The 19,448-nt window shown below is 42.0% G+C and overlaps 1 protein-coding gene across 1 annotated transcript in view; it reads left to right on the top strand.

Moving 5' to 3' along the window:
• Nucleotides 1-7,989: 7,989 nt before the first annotated feature.
• The window catches only part of LOC126278313 (uncharacterized), a 32,532-nt gene continuing 21,073 nt past the window's right edge, over nucleotides 7,990-19,448 (top strand). Inside the window, exon 1 of the mRNA XM_049978329.1 lies at nucleotides 7,990-8,014. The gene's annotated coding sequence lies outside the window, so the exon portion shown is untranslated. The remainder of the gene's footprint in view (nucleotides 8,015-19,448) is intronic.

The following is a 19,448-nucleotide window of genomic DNA, read 5'->3' as shown; positions in this document are numbered from 1 at the left end:
TAAAATTGCAAACCAAGACGGTTTTCAACCAATAACGTTCCACTTTCCACACGCAGCGTGTCACATCACTGTCACGGAACTTTAAAGTTTTGTGATGACAACACAAAGACACAGCAGCTGCAGAGGATTATGGAGATAACGCTTGGGATGGTGAAGTGAAGCGAACAGCGTGGTCCGCTGCTGAAGAATAAGAAAAGCGATTGATTCCTTAGAGCTGAGCAAGCCAGTGGATTTGATGAAGAAGCTGACATACTCTCTACAGGACTGGGGTTCAGTTCGCCGTTCAGTAATCAATATTTCGATTTCTCGTGGTTCGTTCTGTTACAGGTATCTTACGGCAAGCGACTGCACGGTTCTTTGAACCCATTTATGTCGCGCCCTTCCCCGAATCGAATATTTTCTCTGTGTCTGTCTTCCATGTGGCGAAATGGACTACTTTATTAAATTTTCTCGCAGGGCGCACCAATTTAACATTCGAGATCCTCATGGACTAAACCGTACTCATGAAAACTGAAAACGGCCTTGAAATGGTGGTCAAAGTAAGTAAGCGGCTTTTTCTCTGCCTACTAGAAACTGACCATAGAAATATAGCATGTGACTGCAGAGGATGCAGCTACATTTTTGCAAAGTGAACTCTGTGACTTCTCAGTCAAGTGTTAGCTGTTAATGTTGTAAGTAGCCCGTTTGTATGTTGGCAGAACTATAGACTGTTAATATCGCTGACAGCCCTCTGCGTCCTTGGCTACAGATTCTGTGGTTGGATGGAGTAGCAACTAGCTAGTGGATAGATATCTGTGTTCGTAGGACATGCATTGTAAAGTGAGATGAAGTGATGTGTTTATAAGAAAATACGCAAGGATATGTATGATGTTTTGTTGATAATGTTTGGGTAGTGGAATTATTGACTACTATATAATTTTTGGGTCTGGATGTCACACGAATATGGTACAATTTTCTAAATACACTTTTCTCTCTTTAACAAAATCTTTCTTTTACCAACCACATGCTTCCTGGTATTTAGAGTCCTTAGTAGTTAGAATCGTTTTATTTAGCTGACTGCTGTTACTACTTGCTGTAATTGCTGTAGTTCGTGTAACGAAGATTTTCTGTGAGGTTGGTGACTTATGAAAAAAGAATGGGGTTTCTACTTTCGGGATTCGTGACTGAAATAAGTTTAGGCAGTTAACAGAATTGGAGGTAGTTTCATATTTTTTTAATTTCATACTTTTTGTATCTGTATTATTAGGATTTATTGCAAATTCAGGGCTCATCTTTTGTGTTAATTACTGGAACTCATGTTGTCAATGTGTAGCAGTCAGATTGCGTTTGGCTTGCATATTATGGGTAACAAATGAATAGATTAAGTTTGAGTTATCTTTGTCAGGGAAAATTCTCTAGGTCACTGTTGTAAAAAAAAATAAAATAGAAAGGAAGTTTCATTGTGTCACCAACAAGTACCAGACATTCGTTGACACTTGGAGAATGATTCCAGAAAATCTTACATTAGAATCATTTTCCGACATCGTATCACTTATTATTACAGATTACTTGATTACTACCACCATAACAGGCAGTCCTCAGACATGAAAGTAAAAATGAAAATTATATTTAATTTTGCGCATTATAGCTAATACACGGCCAGTATATTAAAATAATGAGAGAATAAGATACTGATACGATCATGTAGTGCAGGGGGATCATGCATTGTCACTAAATTACAATGAATTCTGTTCAGCTGTACACAGCAAGAACTATTAATGAAAAAATATACAATACAATTCACTACAGATATTTGGTAGTTGTGACCGTATAGTCCCCTAGAAGTCACCTTATAAATTTTGGGAAGGGACGTGGCCGAGAGCGAGGAGTTTGTTATGCTCTGTGTGATACTGCTCCGCGCCCGAGCTCTCGTTAGACAGATAAGAGGCGGTGGTGGCTACAAGGGTACTCTTCGTACTATAAGTCACGGATTCTGATGTGCTTCAAATATATTGTAGAGGCACTTACCTTGAGTACCTGGCTATCCAGGTTTTTAGCAACGGGCCTTGGATTTTCAGAAAAAACGATTTTGTATACCCGTAACATTACATACCGCAGCGAAGCGGTAAAGCACAGCGGTAAGTATTCACGGCTACTGCGCTGGAGGTACCGTGTTCGAATCCTTCTCGCATACTTTTTCTTCAAAATCGACTTAATTTCTCAATTTTACTTCAAATAATATCAACAAACAGTGTAAGGTGTGCGAAATTATTAAGATATATTCAGTTATTAATTTTTCAAATATTAACTCCGTTTGTGGTTCGCAGTTGGAGCTCCAATTGTTCCTACAACGGTCGCTTCTCGTATTACGTGAAATCGATCTCTGCCCATTATCGTCCCCTCCCCGGGAATACCGTTAGCCGTAACGGGAACCCCAGCCCTTAGGCCATTGAGGATGCGAGTTGCAATCCTTTATGTTCGCGTCTAACTATAGTGTCAGGTGGTTTCAAAGCGTCTTTAGTGCTGTGTGTTAGAAAAATTCTGTGAAATTGAAGAACCAAGTGTTTCTGCAGTAGTGCAGCCAGAAGAAGATCCACAAGTAGAGCAGTTGAACGAAGAATCAAATGACGAAAATCTATTCCGCGATTTGAACCTCGTAACGAATACATTGCCCAGCGTGATCTCTGTCAATTCCGTTGCAATTTGCGATGGGTATGTATCGCAATAAGAATCTCTTGGTAAAAAGACACATAATTATTGATGATGAATTGGCAGATTTCAACGAAGAAGATGAATTGGGAGAATATGATGCGAACCACAAACGGAATGAATATTTGAAAAAATTAATAACTGAATATATCTTCATAATTTCGCACGTCTTACACTGTTTTTTGATATTCTTTGAAATAAAATTGAAAAATTCAGTCGATTTTGAAAAAAATGTACACGAGCAGGATTCGAACACGGTACCTCCAGCGCGGTAGCCGAAAAACTTTACCCCTGCGCTAGGGTGACTTATTCGAAACATTTGTAGTGTTCCAGGTATAAACAGCGCGCAATGAACTTAAAAATCGATTCTCTCAAGAACCAAGGCCCGTCGCTAAAGAAAACCTGATAGCCAGGTACTCAGGATAAGTGCCTCTACAACATACTAGAAGCGCATAAAAATCCGTGATTTACGGTATGGTGGGTCCCCTTGTGAGTGTGGCCGCCCACAACGCTAACGCTTCGTTCGTCCGCTAGGTGTCAGCGCTTTTTCAACTCTGCTACTGTAGCGGACACCACGTATGAAAATTCTGATGCTAGCAGACCGTTAGGTAACTCTGAAAGCACGTGGCTGGTACTTACAGTACTCGAAAGCCGTTGGGGAGAAAAAATGGATTAAGGTCCTCCATGGGAGACTAAAGGATCTCGTTGAAGCATGAAAAACCACATGTGTTCTAATAAAATGTGAATCCAGAGCTGCAGAAAGAAAGAAAATTACAGCGAGTAGGAGGGTGTGTGTGCGCCATCTGTTTACGAATTTTAAATAACACACTGATAGTCATACCGAAGTGTCAATGGCTAGAGCTTGTTGAGACCTATCAGAGAAGTAAACCAAAACTGTCATTAACGTTAACATTTTTTAACTTTAGGCCGAAATGTGTATTCTGTGCCGAATTGTCAAATGTAGCTACAAGATTAATTTAAATCGTAAAATTAGCGGAAGCATTAAAGAGTAATAAGAGTTCAGAAAGTAGAAATAGATTCATAACTAACGGTTTATTTTTGTTAACAATAATATCATAAAAAGTAACGCTTTTCTTGTTAAAAATGTAATTTACGCGAAAACCAGTGTTTGTGCTAAAGATCTAATATCAGCGCTGAAAAGCTGATAAAATGTGAAAACGACTTCATATATAATACTTTTATAGACTCATATTTTTACACGATCCGGTAGAAAACATACTCGACTTGACTGATGCGAGTGTATACATTCCCTGCCACCATCTTCGCTGAAGCAGGTTGGTTTGGGTGGCAGTCACGAGTAGTCTCTGTGTTAGTTGGATGGGTGGAGAGTTGGTCGTCTCGTGAAAGTACTGAGAAGTTCCTAAGGCCCGAATTGTGGACTCAAAAAATTTTGGCGTTTGTCGCTAGTTACCATTTAGCAATATTTTAGAGCTGTGGACTTCGAGAATTTTTCATCAGGGGACAATTCCAAACTCAGAAATTTTATCTCCGATCTAGAGAGTGGATTCGGATTTTTGCCCTATCTGTAGAAATTTGGTTTGTAAAAATCGCTTAAGTCCAGGTTTTTCTGACCACGCCGGCTCCGGCCCTGCCTGCGTGGTCGGTCTAAATTCCTCAACTCAGAGCGTCCGCCAATCACTGCACCTCAAACGGTGCTACCTGCCATCTCCCGATGATACAACAAGGCTCATGAGGCTACTGAGCCCTACCTCGCTCCTTCAGTTCGCCTCCTCAGCTCTCAAGCAATCACCATTTCAGCTGTTAATGTCACAAAAGGATGCACGTGCATGGCTGTGTCTGTTTCTTTTTAAATTTCCCTTTTCCATTACTGCGATGTACCGTCTCACTATCATGCTCCTCAAACAACTGTGACACAATTCTGACCTTGTGGCACGGCCAGTTATACTGTTTAAACATGCTATCATCTATGCGTAACACGTATGTACGTAAATACCCTGTAAGCGATCTTATGACGCATGACGGAGGGTACTTTCTACCACTACTAGATGTAACACCACAGCTTTACATTTACATTTTCTCACTGCGTTCTCAATAACTGACATAATTTGTTAATGATTATTTGTATGATACTATTGGGGAGGGGGGGGGGGGGGAAGAAAAGCTATAAGATGATTGTAAAGGTATAAGCGACTATGCGCTTTTTTCATTGTTACATATTTCGTATTAAAGACAGAAATGGAGAAGTGGTAACTTAATAGAATCAAAATAATTCAGATAACTGAAGTAACAAGCTTCCTCCCTGGTAATTTTAGTTTTATGATCACTTTCTTTACTGGAGGAATGTGTAGTACATTGACACAAAAGATAACATAGTTATAGAGGTAGCAGTTTTCGTTTTTGGAACCTTTTTTCTTTGGATAGACGAGTACGGTAGACCTACTGCTGTGCATGAGGATATATTTTGTTCAGCATTTGCGAATGTTTCGAATTCTCCCCATTTCAATGCTCTACAATTTATGAAATCTATATGAAATCTACATGAAATATATTTTTAATTGTTCAGTTACAGAATTCTATGGGAACTAAAGTTAACTGTATTTTTAAAATTAGTTAATAACTTGTCGACGGCAAGATCATACTCTATCGATCGTGCACCTAGTATCCTGAAACAGAAGAAAGTATTTGTTTCTGGACGTGAGATATTAGAAAATTAACTAAGTTTTTTCAGTCTCATGTCAATTTTACGTATCTTGAAGAGGGAAATTTTTGTTAGTTTCAAATACTCCGATATCCAAATGTAATTAACTTATAACTGCCTTTTGAAGAGATGTCTCCTTAATTTGATTTGACTTACTGATTATTACTATCTAACCGTGTAATAGTGTAACAGATGGGTGAATAAATACATCATTGACAGGATTTTCTTGATTGCAACGTTTATACAGTTCAATATAACATTTGTTCCTACTTAGAAAAACCCTAATTTTCTTGAGTAATTTTTATAATTTCAGTGAAACGTCATAACGAATAAAAGTTTACAGGAATGAGAAAATATATTAAACTTTTTTTACTGAACAAGATAAAGGCAAAAATCTTTGAAGTGTTATAAAGTCAGTTATTTCTAGAAAGAATAACTAACAACATTTTTATTCGAAAAGTCCCATAAAGTGTGAAACGTCCCTTTAGAAAAATATATGAATTACAGTGCTGATAAACCTCTTACATTATTTGATTTTGAAACAGCTGAGAAGAACAGAACGTACTCAGACATTTCGCTCTTTACCTATTCTGATCAACACTAAACTGACACACAATATTTTTAGCGCAACGTAATCTGACTTTTAATAATCCATACAAAAGAATGGCCCTGACTAACATTAACCTATACCTTTCACAAATCTCTACCTCACAAAAATCTTCGTTACTCGAAATAATGCAATACAGCGAGCACCACTACTGCCAGCTAAATAAAAGATTCAAACTACTGCAAGCACTAACTCTTGATAGGCATAGTTAGCAAATGAAAGATTTTGATAGGGAGCAAACAATGTATTTACCTTAATAGAGTTCAAAAGTCATAATATACAGGGTGTTACAGAAAGGTACGGCCAGACTTTGAGGAAAAATTCCTCACACACAAATAAAGAAAAGATGTTATGTAGACTTGTGTCCGGAAACGCTTAATTTCCAAGTTAGAGCTCATTTTAGTATCTTTCTTCCACCTACGCTCAATGGAGCACGAATATTTGAGGGGAGGGGGGGAGAGGGGTCAATATATCAAATGCAACAGCCTTGGTGTTCTACTGGATTACGGTCTATCCGGACACGAGCATCGACCTGGTGTAACAAGAAACGTCATTTGTCCGACCAGAGGATAAGTTGCACTGATCCACAGTTCAATGGCGACGATCCTGAAACCATACGTAATTGATGATGTCGTTCAGTCAACATGGTAACATCTAGGGAGTCATCTGCAGAGAAGCACCATGTCGTACAATGTGCGCTGAACAATATGTTCGGAAATCTATCTGACTAGACAACTGTTTTACCACGTCGTCACCTGAGCCACGGATCATCGCCTATCCTTTACAGAGGGGGAAACCTTCAGTCTCCCACGCTCTAGGATGAAACCTGCACGTTCAACGCTACTCGTGATTTCACCCTCCGTGTTCCATGAACACTCACGGCAATAGCACGCCAAAAACCGACCAGTTTCGGCTCTTCCGAGATTCTCGTTCCCAGGCGCTGAGCCAAAAAGATCACCCTATGTTGAAGCGTCTTCAGTCAGTCGATTTTCCTAGCTGCGGCCCGTATAGTCGCTGTAATCTTCCCCATTCGTCTGTATTTCGCTTACTTTTCTTCCCGCTTCATGCGCCAATAACATCACAAGCCGATGGTGAATCTCGCGAGGGGCAGTAGTCTTAGTGTTCTGGCTCATGATTTTATGTTCCTCAATTCAGAATTATAATCTGGGAAATCCACAATAAACACTTGAAGTGTCTCCAGATAGAACAATCCTGTACATTTTTTACTGTTATCCCAGCTCCCATCTGTCACCAACGACTCTCTGGGGTTGCCATGACACACTGCAGTTTTCTGCTGATATGCTCCGCCACAGCAGACTGCTTCTACGAATACATATACAAAACACTTAAGTGAAAGAGTGGGGAAGGCGAATATCACGTTGCGAAATGCCTCGTGGATAGAAATACCCGTACACAGGCATTCTCTGTTGTTAACATAGACCTCAAACAGAAAGGAATGGTTAAGGAAAAGCTGGAACACAATCTAAATAATGTTCACAGCTAATTACTACGTCTGTCTCTCCACAGCGGCCTACTAATAAGGAAGTGATGTGCTAGAATTTATTTAGTCACACCAGGAAAGAAATGAAAAGAGCGTCTTAAAGCAAAGGGGAGCAATTACAGAGGGAACAGAAAGTGAAAATTCTTGAGGAAACGGTATGCAGGTAGTTGCGGGCTAAGGACTTTGTCCGGAAAATTATACCTTTAACGACATGAACGCTTACAAAAGTGTTTGTTGCAGTATATCCTCTAAGGTATCTCAGATGCTTCTTCACGTCCTCTCCAACACCTGTAGCGTTGGACTCGCAAAGTTTGTGAAACGACAAAAACTGTTTATTCATGGTACATCTGCCTTAGAGGAGAAGGCACGTTTGTTCGAGGGCTAATGAAGAAACCAGCTGAAACGTGTTTAATGGCTACGTAGATACTCACGTTCGGGTGACAAGTTAAGTTCTTAGATAATGCTAATTACTTGAGGGGTGCTTATAAGTTCCGTGACGGACTACACGTTCTCTTAGTTCTGGCCTACACTTTGCTCGGTGAGTAAGAAGGTACACATTTGCCTCCATTAGCATGATTTCAGCTGAAGATAAACATCTTTCGTATAAGCAGAGTATATATTTCGTGTACCATTTAACAAATGTGACATATATTCTGTTCCTAGAAAAATTACGTAGTACGGATTTGCCGACTTTAATTGTCCACTTCATCGTCTTCCCAATCTCGCTAACTATGAGTCACGGAGAACTTGAGGTTCATGGTCATTCTTTTTCTCTCTCCCCAGAGCCTCTTTTTCTTTCACATCTTTGCTTTCTCTCCTCTTCGGAAAAGTAACGTGCGGACCTCCTCGTTAGTGGTTTCTTTCCAAATGGTTTTACGCTGTTGACTTTGTTTTAGACGTCTTGTCTGGTTTGTATCACCTCTTGTGTAATATAATTTTCTTGAGTATCTGCTATACTGACTTACAGATGGGCTTTAATAATATAACTGATGACCTTTTTGCTCAGCCGGTGTATGCCCATTCTTACTGGGTGTCCATAAAATTTCAGCCACCAGTTCCGCATTGTCTCCGTTAATGTTTGGGTGTACTTGTAGAACGCCTCGTTTTTCTTACTCTCCCAAGTTCCTATAATAGTCTTCTGAGGTCCTAGATATTTCTGAGAATTTCCCTTTTCATCTTTTCAAGTTTTCCAAGTGTCCCTTTTTATTTAGAGTAAGACACCACGAGTCATAGAATTCTTATTGTTTTACAATGAATTCTAGTGCCTCATTTTGGTCTTCTGGGATATCGTTCGTCTGTTGTACTTGTTCTCCGTTAGTTTGTAATCAATGTCTAATTTCCGGCTTTTCCTTTGACTGCCTATTTATCCAGTCCATCGCGTTGGATCAGTTCTCCTAAGTATATAAATGTTTCTGTCCTAATATTTACATGTTTTAGCTCCAAGTATTTCTCTCCTTGATATCTGTGTTTCACGTAGTCTGTCGTTTCATATGAGATTTTTAGACCTGATTCTCCAGCGATTTCATGCAAGACCTCTAGATTTATTTGCGCATATTTCCAATTTCTGGGTAAATGGGCAAAGCTTTCGTGAAATCTTTAGCATCAGATTTCCAAGCTATATCCTTTTTGCTGAAGGTGTACTCCAGTTATCACTTCCAACGTCAAAGCTTCCTCCCAGTTCTCATTATTTTCTCCAGGCGGATACTGAAGAGAGCTGGGGATAATTCATCTCCATGCTAATGTCTGTCTTTATTTCAAAGGGCTCAGAGATTTTTCCAAGGAACTTAACTTTTGAGATTGAGTCTGTTATGGTTTTTTTACGATTTCCCTCGTTTTTCTACCAATTTAGAATTTCTCTAAAACGATAAATAATGTTAATGTGTTCCTCACGCCGCCTGCCTTTTCGGAAACCAGCCTGATATTCTTCAATGACGTGAGAGGTCTGTTCACCACCTCATTTCGGCAGCACTTGAGTGTACTTTATAAGCAACGGAAAGTAACGAGATTCCTTTTAAGTTTCACTGATCCATTGCCTTCGGTTTATAGCAACAGCGAGATACGCAGGCACATTTTAGCGGTAGGTGGTATTGCACCGCTATACCAATGTTGACCTTAAAGCCGGCGGCCGATGTGGTTCAAATGCTAATCATTTCTGCAGAACATACTAACGTGCAAGTCCTCTGCATAAAAACGTCCTATCTCTAGTTGTTCAAGGTATTCTGTTTCTTTTTGTAAACTTGAGTCTATTGCTGTCTAAGAACTAATCAAATTAATGCTAGCAGTAATACTACAGTTGCTGCTGCTGCTGCAGCTGACAAGAACAACAACAATCGTAATAGTGACACTGGCACACAGGAAATATGTTTATATGAGGGGTGTTCAGTTAGCATCACAAGAAATTTTTTCCTGAAAGCAGGTTGGTTTTATTCAGGCTTCCAATACACAATGTTATTCCCACACTTTTTCTACAAAACCATGTTTGTGAACATAGTCTCCTTTCAGTGTGACGGTCTTACGCCTCGTTTCTGAGAGGGAGCGTATACCTCCAAGGTGCCACTCTACTGGTCAAAATCAGAGTCAGCGCTTTGCTGCGTGCATAACACCCCACCATCCACGCACTGCTTCGTGAGTAGTCTGTCCTTCATTGGGTCAAACATATGGAAGTCGAAAGGTGCGAGAACCTGGCTGTGTGTTGGATCAAGGAGAACAGGTTAACGAAGTTTTGTGAGCTCCTCTTGGGTGAACAGACCTGGTGTCCACTGCAGGCTGCGTGTGACCACTTCCGAATCCTCAACAACTGTTCGCTCTCTATTACTCGCGATACTGTAATGGTGCCTTCTATTACAACACAGGTGCCACAGAATTCGAGATGAAGGTGCTTATACCATAATACTGACCCAACTGGATTGTGGCCGCAGCATGGAGTATGTTTATCACAACCTTTTGCCAGAATAATGCAATACCCGAACACGACCATCGACCTGGTTTAAAAAGAAACGAAGTTTATCCGACACATTTCCAATGACCCACGTTTCGATCTATATGATCCCGTGCCTGCACCAGTATAGTTAGCTGTCGTCAGATCTGCTCCACATTGCCGCCTATCGTTGTCTACAGAATGGGAAAGCCTCTGATGTTACATTTTTGTGTTGATTCGTGGATGTCCTATAGCTTGTCACTCGCTCATGGGGTTTACCGTACATCTGACACTTTCGATAGAAACTCATGACAGTAGCACAACAACAGCTGGTCAGTTCAGCGTTTTCGAAATGTGTAATCCCAGTCGCCGGGCCATACGAGTCTACAGTTTGTCAAAATCGATCATGTCAGTGGATTTCCCCATTTGCGTCCCGTATAGCCTGTAGAGTAATTCCCCATTCCTGTATGCTCCTGTTATGCAATGAAGTGACGGAAGTCGTGGGGTAACGACATGCACGTATTCACATGGCGATGGAATCGTGTGTAAAAGGCAAAATAGGGCAGTGCATTGGCGGAGCTGATATTTGTACTCAGCTCGTTATTATGAAAGGGTTTGACGCGTGACTACGGCGGCAGATCGAGTATCAACAGACTTCGGACGTGGAATGGCAGGTGGAGTTAGAAACACGGAACATTTCATTTCGGAAACCGTTGGTGAATTTAATATTCCGAGATCCAAAGAGTCAAGAGTGTGCCGAGAAACCAAATTTCAGGCATTACTACTCACCACAGACAATGCGGTGGCCGAAGACCGAGACAGCGGCTCTTACCTAGAGTTTTCAGTGCTAATAACCAGGTAAACTGCATCAAATAGCCAAAGAAACGTACGAAGAAGGTATCCGTTGAGACAGTGCTGTGAAATTTGGCATTAATGGGCTATGCCAGAAGAGGACCGACACGAGTGCTCTTGTTAACAGCACGAGTCGCCTACAGCGCCTCTCCAGCCCTGGACACTGGCCTGTAACTTAGACGACTGGAAAACGGTGGTCTGATCGGATGAGTTGTGATTTCAGTTAGTAAGCGCTAATGATAGATTTAGAGTTTGGCACAGATCCCATGAAGCCAAGGAACCTATGTGTCAACGAGGCAGTGTGTTGACTTCAAATGGTGTGGGCTACGTTTACATGGAATGGGCAGGGTTCTCTGGTCCAGCTGAACCAGTCATTTATTGTGAAATAGTTATTTTCGACTACTTGAGGGACTATATAGCTATTCATGGACTTCATGGTCCCAAACAACGATCTCATGTCATTGAACCACAATTATTAACGACTAGTTTGAAGAACATTTTGGACAATTCGACCGAATGATTAGGCCACCTGTATCGCCTGATATGCATCTGGTCGAACATTTATGAAACTTAACCGAGAGGTCAGTTTATGCACAAAATTGCATTTTCGCAATTATGGACAGCTATAGAGGCAGCATGACACACCATTTCTCCAGAGGACTTCCAACGACTTCATGCATCCGAAAGGTATCTTCAAATTTAGGGATATCTTTACTATTAATCTGAATATGGGAATGTCAAGTAAGGCCTCAATACAACTGTCACGGAAAGGGAATGCAGTAGGATGTGCCATAAATCAGAGCTGTCTTACAGCAGAGAAAAATGAAAGGAATTTTCGGTAACCTTTTACTCACAACATTCTGCAGATACTTTGGCTCCATCTTGTACAAATCAGTTTGTACACGCTCCTACATCCCCAAACTAAGGATGTGATGTGTAGCGTGTCGCAAACCACAGAGTAACTAGAAACTGACCCTGTCTTCAAAGACCTTTACATGAATAATCGAAAAAAGTAATGGAAACTGATATATCCACTCGAAAATACCATTGTCGATGATATAACAATTTCATATAATCCATGCAATTTACCAAGTCAACTAAGGTGTTTCTCATGTCTAGAGAACCAGCCAACTTGTCTTCCACCTGCAAGATGTACACACCACAATCGATGTTCCCTCAACCAAATAAACGGCTCTGAGCACTATGGGACTTAATTTCTAAGGTCATCAGTCCCCTAGAAATTAGAATTACTTAAACATAACTAACCTAAGGACATCACATACATCCATGGCCGAGGCAGGATTCGAACCTGCGACCGTAGCGGTCTCGCGGTTCCAGACTGTAGTGCCTAGAACCGCTCGGCCACTCTGACCAGCGTGCAGAAGCTGTCATCCGGACAATTTACATGTGATGGAATAATGGTCCAGCACAAACACACATCCATATCTAATCTTAAATTTCCATACGATCACGAAAGCTCTCCGACACATACAAAGCATTAGTTGGCTATTCGGCCGTCTAGAAGATGACGCGGTTAAACCAGCTAGATTCCTACACCCCAAATGGCATATCCATTCGGACGGCTCCTTCTGTTAACTGTAAAAGTGAGTCGTTCCCGCCACAGGCCACAGGCGCTGTAGGCCACGGACACATAGACAGTCGTCCTACGAAATCAGTCACATACATATCTGACCACTATAGTGGCAATTAAATGTTACGATTGCAGTCTCAGTTGAACGACATTCGACAACGAGCGAAGTATCGGAAACACACCCTGCTCACGGCTGCTGCTCTCGAAACAGACATATCTGTATCATTCTTATCATCTGACATACTCTTCCCTTTGCTATCACAGTATTCCACGTCAAATACGTACAACCCTTATGACTGGACATAGTCATTTCCTTTGCACATGTCGGAACACAAACACGTACTTTAGAAGCCTGATGCTCAAAGCAATTCTGTCACAAATCCCCAACTACTAAGTATAATACTTCGCCAGTAAATGATTCCAAACGATGTGTTACAATACTGAGAGAAACTCAGCGATGGATGAACATGTTTCGTAAGTTTTCTTGCAAGTGCTACAACTCTGTCTTAGAAAGAGAGGCATAATTGTGTTAGAAACTGGCAGATGTTAAGAAACCCGATTCTAACAACTACTGTGTGTTACTGTCACAAGCAGTATTCGTTCTATAGGTGCAAAGAAGTATCCATGTCAAAAGCTGTACTAACTCTCTAAATCTACGTATGGCATTACATTCTAATTACGTGTTTTTTCCAGACAAATACCGCGACACTGGATATAGACGGTGATTGCCAGAGTGTATATTACTAGACCGTAGTGCGGTTACACATCGCCGACAGTGCAACCTCATAATAAAATTAACGAATTTTGAAAGTGATTTAGCTAAGGAGCGTGGTATGAAATCGGTATCTGGAGCCCCCTCATGCCACCGCTAGGTATTTCTCCAGTATTTGTAATGCATTCTGTCTTGAAGCTATGTCAGAGATTCTACGATATATCCACTGAGTTATAGGCGATGGTTGATGCAGAAAGTTCACATACAGCAGTGGATGGTGTGCTGATTGAGGTCATAAGAAATGTACACTAGCTTTATAGATCTCTAGTGCTAAGCTTTCTGTAGAAATACTGTCTATGATATGGAGACAAGTCTTTCCAGTCAACCACATACCTGTGTTGGATACTATGGAGAAGTCCTTTAATGATAACAGCCACTAGTGAATCATATTTCTAGCCTCTCATATCTCGAAACGAGTCACCTTTCTCGAACCTATCTACTAAATTAAAATTCAAACTTGCTGGTAGGTAGTCCATATGCACCTTTCTGCAGCTTTAGGTATGTGATTGTTTCAATGTAAGTCAGAACTGGTTGGATGTCGGAGAAAGCTACCTCTACCACCTTCTGCAACCCATGTAGGAACAGGCTAAGCTGAGTTAATATGAGAGGACTGTGTTTCGACCATGCGATTGAGATGGGAAATGGGAGAAGGACGAGGATTTTGCTATTGCACTTTAGAGCATCCCCAGTCTATGTACAAGTACTATAGATCCGCGCCCCTCTGGGTCTATTCATGTCTATTACCCCAAACGTGCTGTTTATGCTATTCTGTATGAACCAACAAAGAAAAATTTGCGAACTGCAGTAGCGCCACAAACTTCATCCGACGCCACAAACTTCATCCGATAGAGATCTCATCAAGATTTTTACCGCATCTCTCTCTCCCCATATATCGAAAACAAATACCTCATGTGTGCTGGCATCGAGTACATGTGATGATCGTATTTAATACAGAGTTATTGATCAACTACATAGACCAGCTTAAAGATCCATCAACTGTACTATAGGAGGATGATCGTACCCCGCATACTATACTGTAAGTAGCAAGAGACGCTCCATGCGACCCTGTTTTGTTGTTGAAACATTGTTTTTTCCTGCGATAATATCCTTTGTACAGTGCTGTACATTTTGTTTCTCCGCCACGTCTTGGAGGTCTGTGTCAGGTTCTAACCTAACATTAACACGTTCTGATACATTGCCTCTCACAGAGAGAGAGCCCAGTCCTCTGAGGACCCAGTTCTCTTGCTGGAGGACCCAACTTCATACAAAGAACATGTCTTCGGAAGTAACACGTGGTTGATCCACCTGTTGGAACGTCCCCTTTGAAAAATTATATAAATGCCTTTTCTTAAACTGACACACAATATTTTTAGCGCAACGCAATCTCACTTTCAAAAATCCCTACAAAAGAATGGCCCTGACTTACAATAACCTATACCTTTCATGAATAGCTTACCTCACAAAAATCTTCGTTACTCAAACTACTGCAATACACCGTGCGCCAATACCGCCAGCTGAATAAAAGATTGTAACTACTGATATGCATAGTTAGCAAATGAATGATTTTTATAAAGAACAAACAATGTATTTACCGTAATAGTGTTCGAATGTCATATTTCATGACATCCAGTATTACAAATTTACTCTTTCTGGCGCCCACACGTCCAGATCGTCTGCTCTTAAAATTCTGCCATCTTTCTCCCCACATGCACCACTGCTGGCGGCTCACCTCCAACTGCGCAACGCTATCCACTGTTCACATCCAACTGCCCAACACTACAACAGCAAATTCCTACAATGTAAACCAGCCATAGACTGTACACAGCACAGTCAGTATTTTCATATAGAGCTCTAAATGGCGTTACCAACATAAAAACCTAAACAGCCTACTTACACTGCCAGCACTATCGCAGATGTAATGTGTGGTGGACCCACCTCCGAACATCGACCTGGATGCATATTGTGCAGCAGATCCACACTAGAATGCTAACTCGGATGTGTTATATTGAGGATCTGCATGCCAGCATCCCCCTGTTCATAGTGAACGGCGGATCTTTCTTCAAACCCTATGACGGACGTGGCATATTATGGATCCACATCCCAACATCACCATGGATATAACGTGCAGCAGATCCACACTCTAACACTAACATGGGTCTGCTGTGGTTCCTGGGAGCCATCCGTGACACATGCACATACTCAGATATCCAGGAAACAGAGCAAACGTACTTCAGATGTGGAATATATGGGTAGAGGCGACTGGATGCAACCGAGTACAGCGCCATACTACGCCTCTAGATCAGTAAAATAATGAATTAGCGTTAGGCGTTGGCAGCTGTACTATGTTTACAAGGTGTTTTAGAACACGGAACGAGGGGCTATGTCAAGACCGCATGGGTAGACGTGACATAAAAAATCGTTAGAATTGCGAAAAATGATAGAAAATTCGTATCAGTTGAAGGAAAATACGCTGAAATGCGGGGAAATTGAGGAAGTAATTGCGTGTCTTCTGGTTGTCACTGAGCAGTTTTCGTACATGGGGACAAGAATGCGAGAAAACGTCGACATGGAAGCGAAAGGAACCCGGGGAACAATTACTTTCTTTTCCGTCGAGGCAGCATTGTGCTGTATGTCTATTGCCGTGACAGTGGTGGAAACGAGTCGACTACTGTATAGGACGCTTTTAAGGAAAACAGAGAACCATCTGCCTACAAACTTACATTCATCAGCGTTAAAGGATCACAGAGAGTGGAAGGAGTGATCGATTCAGATGGAGTTGTAACGACGTATGATTTAATGACAGACTGATGATTCATTATAGAGTTATAAGTTGTTGGCGCAGTGTATTTAACCATTTTCCCCGCTGATCTGTCAGGATGCATCAGTCGCGTGACAAAGCCTGCGTTTGACTCGCATACAACCTTGTGTTCCACATTTGACTTAGAACACTGGCTACCTGATATCGTTAACAGCAAACGTCTCTGTCATCAGAGAACATCCATTTCATGTGAGATGAAACGTGACCATCCTGTTTCGACACACTCCTCTAAACGAACTAAGATGCGATGTACTCCATTCCCTTGTCGCATCTTGGGTATAAATGATTCCCATCTGCACAGAGATAGATCGTAAATTCAGCACTATACTCGATGTGTTAGAAATATGCAGAGCACTGTCTGATAAACTTAGATGATGTATGTGTTCGAGAATTAATAATTAATGGATGTACTTACAGTCATCTATCTACATTCCCAATAATACTGTCAGAGTAGAGAGGGAGCGGTTTACCTATGATACTGAAAATGGGAAATATGCTGTTTCATTATAGGTCAGTGTTAATATTACTGTAAAATTGGAAAATTGTTCACACTATCAACTGTGATGCTTATTATTTCAGTATATCGATAATGTCTTTTGCATCCCATCCATGCACTGGCACACTGTTGGTTACCACACAATGATTGACAGACATTGCTTGTTTGAGTTGGAGAAAAAGTTTTGGACTAAGGGCAACATCTTCTGGGGATTACTAGCACATTGATCGTGTACATGACTGCAATATGAGAAATCAGTCTAAATGGTACTCAGAGCCATCAGGTATTCCATCACTGTGACAGATGAGTGTAAATGTGGAGGTCGTTAATCACCTTCGGGACTCCAATTTGGATACTCTCCACAACACCACCAAACTCTTCCAGTTTCCTTATGTTGTAACTGTCTTTTATTTAAAATCTTCCAGTGCGTGTGGTGTGTTATGGTGCCAGCAGTAACAACATGATTTAAACCATGTGACATCTAGTTTTCTGTTAGAGGAAATGGATCAGAACGTGTTAATGTCAGTTTAGAGCCTGACGGAGACTTCCAAGTCGTGGTGGAAAAACAATATGCAGAGGAGTGGTCAAAACGTGTTACAGCAGAAAAGAAATCAATGTTCCAAACAACAACACAGGACCAAACGGAGCGACTCTTGTGACTTACAGTACAGTCTGTGAAATACCGTCATCCTCTTGCAGTACAGGTTTTGAAACTTTAAACCGGTCTGTACAGTTGATCAACACCTGTATATTTAATAGGATCTGCTGCTCGATGCCAGCACACATATGATACTTGTTTTCGATAAATGGGAGGAGAGAGATGTGGTAAAAAATGTAATTGAACTCTCTATCGGATGAAGGTAGTGGAGTCTTTATAGATCGTATTTTCTCACTATTGGATGGTGCAGAATAACGAAGATAGCGTGTTGGGGATGATAGGCATGAATGGACCCAGAGGGGCGCCGATCTGTAGTACTTGCACATGGTTTGGGGGCACACCACAGTGAAGTAGCAAAATCCTCGTCATTCTCCCAGTTCCCATTTCCATCGATTGGTCGAAACAGAGTCCTGTCATAGTAACTCAGCGTAGCCTGTTTCTACATGGGTTGGAGAAGGTGGTAGATATAGCCTTGTCCGACTTCCAATCAGTTACGGCTTACACTGGAATGGCCACGTGGGCAAAGCAGCAAAAACAGGGGCAGTTGCAAGATGCATAGGGACTACCAGAAACTTCATTGGAATTTTACTGTAGTAGATAGGTTCGAGAAAGGAGACTCGTTTCGAGATATAAGAGGCTAGAAATATAATTCACTAGTGGCTGTAATCGTTAAAGGACATCTCCATAGTATCCAGCGCAGGTATGTAGTTGAATGGAAAGACTGGATTCCAAATCATAGACGCATTTCTACCGAAAGCAATGCACTAGAGATCTGTAAAGGCAGTGTTCACTACTGGAAATTGAAATACGAACACCGTGAATTCATTGTCTCAGGAAGGGGAAACTTTATTGACACATTCCTGGGGTCAGATATATCACATGATCACACTGACAGAACCACAGGCACATAGACACAAGCAACAGAGCATACACAATGTCGGCACTAGTACAGTGTATATCCACCTTTCTCAGCAATGCAGGCTGCTATTCTCCCACGGAGACGATCGTAGAGATGCTGGATGTAGTCCTGTGGAACGGCTTGCCATGCCATTTCCACCTGGCGCCTCAGTTGGACCAGCGTTCGTGCTGGACGTGCAGACCGCGTGAGACGACGCTTCATCCAGTCCCAAACATGCTCAATTGGGGACAGATCCGGAGATCTTGCTGGCCAGGGTAGTTGACTTACAACTTCTAGAGCACGTTGGGTGGCACGGGATACATGCGGACGTGCATTGTCCTGTTGGAACAGCAAGTTCCCTTGCCGGTCTAGGAATGGTAGAACGATGGGTTCGATGACGGTTTGGATGTACCGTGCACTATTCAGTGTCCTCTCGACGATCACCAGAGGTGTACGGCCAGTGTAGGTGATCACTCCCCACACCATGCTGCCGGGTGTTGGCCCTGTGTGCCTCGGTCGTATGCAGTCCTGATTGTGGCGCTCACCTGCACGGCGCCAAACATGCATACGACCATCATTGGCACCAAGGCAGAAGCGACTCTCATCGCTGAAGACGATACTTCTCCATTCGTCCCTCCATTCACGCCTGTCGCGACACCACTGGAGGCGGGCTGCACGATGTTGGGGCGTGAGCGGAAGACGGCCTAACGGTGTGCGGGACCGTAGCGCAGCTTCATGGAGACGGTTGCGAATGGTCCTCGCCGATACCCCAGGAGCAACAGTGTCCCTAATTTGCTGGGAAGTGGCGGTGCGGTCCCCTACGGCACTACGTAGGATCCTACGGTCTTGGCGTGCATCCGTGCGTTGCTGCGGTCCGGTCCCAGGTCGACGGGTACGTGCACCTTCCGCCGACCACTGGCGACAACATCGATGTACTGTGGAGACCTCACGCCCCAGATGTTGAGCAATT

Source organism: Schistocerca gregaria, chromosome 6 (assembly GCF_023897955.1).
Source record: "Schistocerca gregaria isolate iqSchGreg1 chromosome 6, iqSchGreg1.2, whole genome shotgun sequence".
Classification (NCBI taxonomy): domain Eukaryota; kingdom Metazoa; phylum Arthropoda; class Insecta; order Orthoptera; family Acrididae; genus Schistocerca; species Schistocerca gregaria.
Note: the sequence above shows the minus strand (reverse complement) of the source record. Positions and strands in the feature narration are given on the sequence as shown.